General features: G+C 38.2%; 1 long non-coding RNA gene across 1 annotated transcript; it reads right to left on the reverse strand.

Annotated features, from left to right (window-relative positions):
• Positions 1-6,114: 6,114 nt before the first annotated feature.
• On the reverse strand, positions 6,115-8,500 carry LOC127128240 (uncharacterized). The gene is made up of 3 exons (XR_007805797.1): positions 8,177-8,500; positions 6,616-7,323; positions 6,115-6,499 (listed from the first exon to the last, which is right to left on the reverse strand). It is a non-coding gene; the product is annotated as an uncharacterized LOC127128240 (long non-coding RNA).
• Positions 8,501-10,102: the final 1,602 nt, after the last annotated feature.

The following is a 10,102-nucleotide window of genomic DNA, read 5'->3' on the forward strand; positions in this document are numbered from 1 at the left end:
CATGGGTTGCATTCTTGGGAAACACGACGAGTCAGGTAGAAAAGAATATGCCATCTATTACTTGAGTAAGAAATTCACAGATTGTGAGAAGAGGTATACGCTATTGGAGAAAACATGTTACGCACTTGCTTGGGCTGCCAAATGCTTGAGACAATATATGTTGACCCATACGATATTATTGATCTCTAAGATGGATCCCATCAAGTATATATTTGAAAGTCCTGCTCTTACAGGAAGGGTCGCTCGTTGGCAGATGGTCTTAACAGAATACGATATCCAGTATGTCACGCAGAAAGCTATCAAGGGTAGTGTACTCTCTGACTACTTGGCACATCAACCTGTAGAATATTATCAACCCATGAAATTTAACTTCCCCGACGAAGATATCTTATTCATTAAAGAATGAAATATTCCTGGCCCTGAGGAAGGCCCCGAACTAGGATTGCGATGGACGCTCGTGTTCGACGGTGCTTCCAATGCTCACGGCCATGGAGTAGGTGCAGTAATCACTTCTCCAATTGGATTTCATCTTCCATTTACCGCGAGATTATGCTTTGACTACACCAACAATATGGTGGAATATGAGGCATGCATCTTCAGTATCGAAGCATCAATTGACTTAAGGATAAAAATACTTGAGGTTTATGGAGACTCAGCTCTCGTTATCATCCAGGTACGGGGAGAATGGGAGACCCGTGACCACAAGTTAATTCCTTATAAAGAACATGTCATGAAGTTGATTCCCTATTTGATGAAATCACTTTTCATTATATCCCGGGGGATGAGAACCAGTTAGTTGATGCTCTTGCTACTTTGTCATCCATGTTCAAAATCCAGTGGAGGAATCAAGCTCCTTTCATCAATGTTGAACTCCTGGATGAACTTGCATAATGTCTGTTAGTTGAAGAGGAATCATATGGAAAGCCTAGGTTCTACGATATTAAGATGTATGTTGAGAAGCAGGTATATCCCAAGAATGCATCCATCACAGATAAGAAAGCCTTAAGGAAGCTAGCATCTTATTTCTTTATAAGTGGGAGAGTACTATATAAGTGGAGTTATGATTCGATCTTGCTCAAATGCGTGGATAGACACGAAGTAGAGCGGATTATAACATATGTGCATGAAGGTTCCTTTGGGACACATGTTAGAGGATATTCGATGTCTAAAAAGATTCTTAGAGCAGGATATTACTGGTTGACCATAGAAGTGGATTGTTTTCATCATATGCAGACTTATCACAAGTGCCAGATCTATGTTGACAGAATACATGTACCTCTGGTACCACTGGACGTCATCTCATCTCCATGGCCTTTTGCAATATGGGTAATTGATGTGATCGAATGTATTGAACCAACTGCTTTGAACGGGCATCTGTTTATTTTGGTTGCCATATAATACTTCACCAAATGGGTGGAGGCGGCATCGTATGCTAATGTAACGAAACAGGTGGTTGCCCGCTTTTTGAAAAGAGACATCATTTGTCGTTATGGGATTCCCAATAAAATCATTATTGATAATGGTTTGAATCTCAATAACAAGATAATGAAGGAGTTGTGCAAATATTTCAAAATTGAATATCATAATTCCTCGCCATACCGTCCGAAGATAAACGACGATGTTGAGGCTGCAAACAAAAATATAAAGAAGATCGTTCAGAAAATGGTGAAGACTTACAAAGATTGGCATGAAATTCTACCTTTTGCTTTGCATGGTTACCGTACCATTGTGCGAACTTCGAATGGGGCAACTCCATTTTCATTAGTGTATGGTATGGAGGCAGTACTTCCTATCGAGGTGAAGATTCCCTCTAAGGGTTCTGAAGGATGTCGTGCTCGATGAGGCTGAATGGGTTCAAACCAGACTAGATCAACTCAACCTTATAGAAGAAAAGCGCATGACCATTATATGTCATGGCCAGTTGTATCAGAAGAGGTTGAAGAGGGCATTTGATAAGAGAGTGTGTCCTCTGAGTCTTCAAGCAGGAGACCTGATACTGAAGAAGATCTTGCCAAATCACACACATCCCAAGGGCAAGTGGACCCCTAACTATGAAGGACCATACTTTGTGAGAAAGGTTTTCTCTAGAGGGGCCTTGATTCTCTCAACTATGGAAGGTGAAGACCTAGCATCACCTGTGAACTCAGACGCAGTCAAAAAATACTTTGCTTAAAAACAGACCCACTAAGTCTAAAACCCGAAAGGGCGGCTTAGGCAAGAATGGGAAATCCCGGTGAGCAACAAAAATAAAAGCTCAGGCAAAAATTAGGGATAAAATCAAAAGAATCGAACCCTCTAAGTCGAAAACCCGAAAGGGAGGCTTAGGTAAAAAAGGGTATCCCGGTAGGCTGAAAACCTGAAAGGGAGGCCTAGGAAAAAGTTAGGGATTCAAAAGGCAAAAGGCTGCGATCTTTCGAAGATCTATGGACATCATTACATAGGTGGAAACCTCAGAAGGGAAAGATTGATCTAGTCACTCTTTTCAAAGGCAAAGTACAAGGAGGGCCGAAGATATAAGGGTTATAGCAGAGCCGAAACTCAATGGGAATTTAAGCTTTTTCCATTATCGTTATACACTGTTTCTTATTTCGCAATTACCTCTTTTAGGAATTGCTCCCATATGTAATTACCCTATTACGGGAAAATTCCATCAATAAAAAGTGCCCTCCATTTTTGTCTTCACTACTTGTTTGTGAAATGTGACTTTATTTTGTATAAATAATGCATTAGAAATTTTGGGGATAACAATAAAATCATTTGAAAGAAAAAAATTGAATTTACTTCAATTCTGAAATGACTAAAGGGATCGCCACTATTTCCTATTACGGTCCATGGCACGCCTAAAGTCATAGAAGCCGCTGTAAAGGTGAGAGTTTGGAGAACTACCATTCTCCCCGAGTGTCCGTACCCAGTGTTGTGCAGGACCAGTGTGGGGCATCAGAAGATCCGGATTAGCTTGACCATCTTCCCAAAAACTTTGAGACAATCAGGATGTCGGGAAGTTAGAACCTTTATCACTAAAGACTAAGCCCAACCCCAGTTGGCACCTCTCAGAAACCTACCATGCCGTTTAACCAAAAAGCCTAGCCATGCATCAACACTCCGCATAAGTAATCTTTAATTACACATCATTGCATCATGGAATGCGTAACATATTCCTTTGAAATGGATCATTACGCCATGAATAACTACATACGAGTCTTTCTCAAAAGCATAAAAGAATCCTCCGTCGAGACATTCTTCCTCCCTAGTTGAGAACATTATCATAAAACTTTCGTGCGGTATTCCCCATAGGTTTTTCCCGAAATATCTCTCCTTCGTGGTGCCTTTTGCAAGTACCTTTGAAAATTTTCACCAGTCACTTACCTTTTGTAAGTCCCTTCGGCTTTGTGCCAGCTCTCTTTGCCTTTCGATTGGAGAAGATTAATTGAGATGACTTACCTTTTGTGAGTTTATTTCTTTGCTTTGTGTACGGAATCATGTCTCCCCCTCGTTGCCTTTTGCACAAGTAGGGTACCTTTGTTATATATTTGCTTCCCGTTTGTTTAAACGTCTAAAATAGGTTTGGTGAGTCTCGGGGTTTGGGTAGCCATTATTAGAGAACTCCATTCCCTCCATTATGCCTGAGGGACGATATGAGGTGTTCATACCTATTTACAAAGTTCCTCACCTGTCAGAGTGTGCTAAAGCCCAAATTCGTCTGGGAAATCCCCTTGAGCCTAGGTTTTACCTAGCAGGTCTTGTTTGATTGTTTTGCCATGTGCAGATGGTTGTGACCTTTTGGACAATTACTTACCTTTTGTGAGTACTCTCATGCCTTTTGTATAGGAGATAATTCCCTTATTTCTTACCTTTTGTGAGTCCCCTTTGTGCCTTTTGCATAAAGATCAGTATCCCCAGCTGCTTACCTTTTGTAAGTCTCCTCAGCCTTTTACTCGAGTATTTATATTCCTAAACCTACTTACCTTTTGTAAGTATCCCTTGCCTTTTGCATTGGAAATCTTATCTTGGTAAGGAGTCATTGCTACCTTTAGTATGAGATGATCATCCTTTCAGCTTTCTTCTTAACCTTTCGCTGAGAAGTTTTCTCATTACCTTCTGTATGAGAAAGTCCTTGCTCGCTTTCTTCTTAACCTTTCGTTAAGAAGTTTCTCATTACCTTTTGTATGAGAAATCCTATCCATTCTTTATTCTTAACCTTTCATTAAGAAGTTTCTCATTACCTTTTGTATGAGAAATCCTATCCATTCTTTCTTCTTAACCTTTCGTTGAGAATTTTCTCATTACCTTTCATATGAGAAATCCCCAGCATTCTTCTTAACCTTTCGTTAAGAAGTTCTCACTACCTTTTGTGTGAGAATCCACAGCAGACCTTGTGTCTAGCAGTTCCTGTTGCCTTTTGTACGAGAATCTCATTCCCATTTTATTCTTAACCTTTTGTTAAGAAGTTCTCACTACCTTTTGTGTGAGAAATTCGACCATCATTCTTCTTAACCTTTTGTTTGGAAGCCCCTTTTTCCCCTTGCTAAGGAGTCGTTGCTACCTATGGTGCGAGAAAATTGTATACCCCCAACAAGGTCGTCTCATTATCATTTTCTTCTTAACCTTTTGTTAAGGAGTTTCATCACCTTTTGTGTGATAAATTTTTCCACCTTTTTCCTTAACTGTATTTGGGAACTTCCATCTCTCTTGCTAAGGGGCCATTGCTACCTGTTGCACGGAAAGGTCGTTTCTTAGTTGAGTTGCTTACCTTTTGCGAGAGTCTCTCGACCTTTTGCAAAGGATCTCATTTCAGTTCTATACCCTCTGGTGTTTTCCTTTTGTAAACACTTAATTCTCCTACCTTCATGGAATCCTGCGGGGATACCTCGATTATTGGTTGCATGCCAAAACTTGTTAGTGGAGGCAATAAAGAATAAGAAAAAAATGAATAAAAAAAGAGAGAAAAGAATGTAAAAATAGATAAATACTAGAAAAAGAGATAAGCATATATAGCATAGCATACTGCATACTTCATGCATATCTTCGCAAACATTTCCTTTGTACAGCTGACCCATTTTCCCCACAGATATTTCAGCTGATCCCCAACAGATAACCATACATGAAAGCCTATATGCCATTCATCGAGCAATTTACCATCAATACCCTTACATTACATCTCACCCATTTCATTCACTCCCTGCAGGCAAATTTCTGGGTTACTCTGGTATTTAATCCTCTCTTACCGTGTATGTTTGAAAGTCATTGCTATTCATACCTTCAGGTGTGAGAAGATTAAATAGGGGCAGCTGTTATACCCCCAAATTTTCCCTCCCTTTTTGCTTTTCATCTAACCAATAACTTGAGATCCGTCTATACCCATCCATGTCTCATTCATACTCATCATTCATTCATGATTAACACTTACTAACATGTATCATAGATTCAAGGTGTATGGTTGATGAAAATGAGAGATTTGCTTGAAGATTATGGTGTTGCTCATCATGTTGGGTGAAACCCTAGTTTCTTGATTCTTTGGGGCCATGACCCTTGAATTTTACACCATGTTATGGGCCCATAGTCTGGGGTATATTTGAAGAGCTTTGTGATTGGTTTAAAACCCTAATCAGGGAGAGTGGGTGCTTGAGACTTAGAAGACTGCATCGGGATGTTCATGCATTACCCAAACCCTAGTTTTTGGTCAAGGAAGTTTGTGAACCTTGAGACTTTCTTTGAGGGGATGAAAACCCTAGTTTGGTCCATGGCAATGATGGGTCAGTTGTGACTCATTTCATTTTATGCTCTTAGTTATGGCTTAGCTTTGGACCTTGACCTAATGAACCCTAATCCATAGTGTTGTGTGCCTGATCTAGGACATGATTTCATCCATATTTCATTCAAATTCACGTTTTCATGGTCCTTTTGACCCAAGTTCATTACATCCACATGCCATTCATGGTTTTTTGGGTTTCACCAGGGCATTTACAAGTCATGGTATCATGTTCTATTGATGTGTCAATATTCATTCAAGTAGTCTTGTTTCATTAGTCCACTTGGTCCATTAACATTCATGTCTCTTACTCATATTTGTTTTAGAATTTACTTTGAATTTAAAGTTGTTTCATGTATGGAATATTTCTCATTTAAAAGGTGCATTTCATTCATTTAAAAACAAGTTACATTGTCCATACAAAAAAGACATGCAAATTATACAAAAAAAACACGTGCAAATTGTACAAAAAAATGATTTTGACCTACAGTTGACTTTAGTCAACAATTGACTTTTTGGTCAACTAGTTGACCAAAGTTAACTAACCTACTTTTCATGACCTAAATCCTAATACTCATTACATCTTCACTCTTGCATAAGATTCCATGGTCACTTGCTTCATGAACAAGAAAGCTTATTTTTTTCATCCAGTTTGGTATGGACCAGGCCTTGAACTTCGCCTTGATTTGAATACTTTGTCATGCTTTGGAATTGCCTTGAAACCATATCCAATATCACTGGTCTATAAACCTACAATGAATCAAAAGGGATAGACCATTCAAAACACCCACCAATTACAATAGCAAGCCCTAAGGACAATGAAAACTAGTAGTTCATGCTCATAAGTGCAAGCCATCGACACTGACCTGAGCTCACTTGCAGCAGACACAGTATTAATGGATAGTCCAAAGCACTAAACGTATGGCCATGTACCTATCTTCTCATTTTAGCAACCTGGTATGCATTAAAACACCTTTCAGCATGACATTCAAGAAAACCATTAGGACACAAAAACAAAGGACAAACATCCTATAGTGACATTCTACACATAACATTCCATAATAAACCTCAAGCCAATCACCAATAGATTTTCATCCCAATATCTAGTTATATACAAACAATACACATGCACAACAGTCTAGCTATTATGGGGAAGCCCTGTCATTCACATCTCAACCAAACCTTATAGCTGCTGAACCTGGCAGAACAACATAGTCGTAACACATTTCAAACAAAGCCTTTTCATCACCTTTCCATCATGATGTCAAATTTCTAAACAAATGCACAAACCATGTTTATTTCAATATGCATAACATTAACCACATGACTTGGAAAATATATGACCTTAACCGCATTACAACACACACAAAAGCACATCTGAAGTATATCTCTATAGACCATATTATAACATGGACCAACCATTCATACATCAAGGCCAAACACAATGACAAACTCAAGCCCAAACTAGAGTACATTGAGCAGTGTCTGGCCACAACCTGTATAACATCCACAAACATAGCCTCCATCCAAAGACATAGCAGCCAATCCAAAGTAACTTTCAACAAGTGATTAATCTGCACAAGTGAAACACGAAAATCAAGCCAAGTACTTCACCTGTATTTCTTAACTCAAAACACATTAATGACATTTAACATCAAACATAAATCCATGGCAGCAAAACAATTCAGTCTAATATAATAGATTCCATTTACTAACTAACCGTACATCCATTTCACAACAGATTTTTATCATAACAAACATGGAACAACACTTCAATTGATAGTCCATAACCAAGACTGTTATCTAGCATTTCGTCAACAACACTAGGTGTGATAATTCACCCATATTCCATTACAAAATCAACCAAGCATTTAAATCATCCAAGTTCAGTAGTCTCCATTTCATTAACATAATCCATCTCAATTAACAACGAATTGACTAACCTAATTGAAAGCATTAACTAACTTCAGGTACTAACTCAGTTAATTCGGCTCGTGATAACAACAACCTAACTAACTTCCAATTCAAACAACTAGCTACAATTAACAGAACCTTAATAGAGTCATAACATCTAACTGATTTCCCCTTCAATTTTAATAACGGTGTGAACTTCCCTAACGGAGCTACTCGAGCTACCCAATTCTGTTGCAATCACCACCCTATATAAATCCTAATCATCCCTAATCATTGATCAATTATCATCTCCGTGACTCATCATCATTCTCAACTTCACTAACTCTCCCTCGTTTCAATCATCAACCCCTCTCTGAATCTCTCTCACCGTCCACAGACCTCAGAGCGCCACCATGAATGAGCGCACAAGAATCTACCTGTTCCTATAGCCTAAAGAAAAGGAGTAGAAGCAAGAAGAATAGGTGCATAGTTCAACAAAAGAAGGTTGAAAGAGAAGAGGAAAAGAAGATTTACCTGGACTTCGGTCGTCGTCGCGTCATCTTTGCTGATGAGTATCCCATTTCCATAGTCGTTTGCTCCAATCTTGTTACCAAAATGTAGGTTTTAGCTGGGGGAATCAAAGCCCCAACCCCCGGGGCTTTGATTCCAAGAGTTTGTGATTTAATTTCTCGAATTATTTTCTAGGGTTCATGCGTAGTCTGTTACGATCCACACGTTTAATGAAGAATTGAAGAATTTCTATGCGAGATTCGGTGCGATGGAAGAGAGGGTGAGTTCTATTGGAGGGAGTTGCTACGTTTTGAATTTCACCTGAGCTGGAAACGTGATTAACATGGCCTATTTTTTGGCATTGTTTTGCTGATCATTTGGCCTTGCCTATCCTTGGGCTTTTTGGCCCAAACGTGGTGTTGTTCATACCCTGCCTTGCTTCCACACCCATATTTCCTTGGCTTAGATTAGCAATGGGCCTTTGCTAAGGCCCAATTGGATTTCTCCCTGCTCCCTCATTGACCGAGCCTGCACCTTCACTGATCAAAAGTCCATTTCCAGTTTTTTATGGTTTTGCTACTTGGTTTTTTTGTTAGAAATTAGAATTTAATTAGGATTATAAATTAGGTTTATTAGGTTCTTATTTCTTAATTAGCATATTAGGATTTAGAATACTAATTAGGGATTTAGGTTAATTAAAGGGATTGATTAGGATCTTTGGAAATTAATTAGAGATTAGAAATTAATTAGGATTTTAAAATGTGATTAGATTAAATAGACTAGGTTAGTTAGAATTGAATTTAGAATATTGTTTAGTTTAGTTTAGATAGATTTGAGAAGTATTAACTTTGATTAGAAATGTTAAATAAAATTTTAGAATTTTGATAATTGAGTTTTAGGACATTAGGTTAATTAGATTAGATAAATCTTTAAGAATTTTAGAAATTAGAATAGTTTAGATTTAATTGATATTAATTTTAATTCAATATTCATAAAACTGTGAATTGTCTGTTTCATCCCTAGGTTTAGAAATAGTCTAATTTTGCATGTTTCCATAGTTTTAGGCATTGAAAGAATGTTCTAATAAATCCGTTAACCCTTTAGGTAGTTGTATTCCCCTTCAACTGATTTTTCCCCAATGATTAAGTTTATCAAAGTACACTTTGATCGACTAAACCCTTTGATAAAGCAAGTCCTTGTAATCAAGATGTGCTGGATACTGGATCTCCAACTTCAATCAAGAGTCAAAGATCAAGATCAAGACTTCAAGCAATGCAAATCAGTACAAGACATGACTATTGTTCAAGCACTACAAAGGTCAAAATCAACACTTGTTGATCATGAGCCAAGTTGTGTGCCATGAGTCTTAAGTAATACATAAGGAATGGGATTGGAGAATTCCTACCCCAATTCTGAATATCTTTGGCTACGGGATGGATGACCTAGTTGCTCACTGTATTCATCTCTATTCATAGGCTTTAGCACAATTTGATTTAAGTTGATTGACAAGCCTCTTCCTCCTTCAAAGACAACCCTTCATCATGGGAAGCTGCAAAGAAATTCAACTTCAACACTCATTGATTATGATGCAAATTGCACGTCATGAGCCTTAAGTAATGGAGAAGGAATGGGACTGGAGAATTCCTACCCCCATTCTGAATATCTTTGGGTACGGGACGAATGACCCAGTTGCTCATCGTATTTATCTCTATTCATAGACTTTAGTTCAATTTAAATTGAATAATTGATAAGTCTTTTTACACAGACGTGAAGATCAGGCATGGAGATCAAACCGAAGATCAGACTTCAACCTTTCAGGGTTTCTCTTTCTATCCTTTTGTTCTCTCCCGGTAAAAATAAAACCATTTTATGAATAAACTCAAAAAAAATTAACCCTACAATTAGAATTGTATGAACGAGCCTTAAGCAATGGAGAAAGAATGAGACTGG

Source organism: Lathyrus oleraceus, chromosome 3, assembly GCF_024323335.1.
Source record: "Lathyrus oleraceus cultivar Zhongwan6 chromosome 3, CAAS_Psat_ZW6_1.0, whole genome shotgun sequence".
Classification (NCBI taxonomy): Eukaryota; Viridiplantae; Streptophyta; class Magnoliopsida; order Fabales; family Fabaceae; genus Lathyrus; species Lathyrus oleraceus.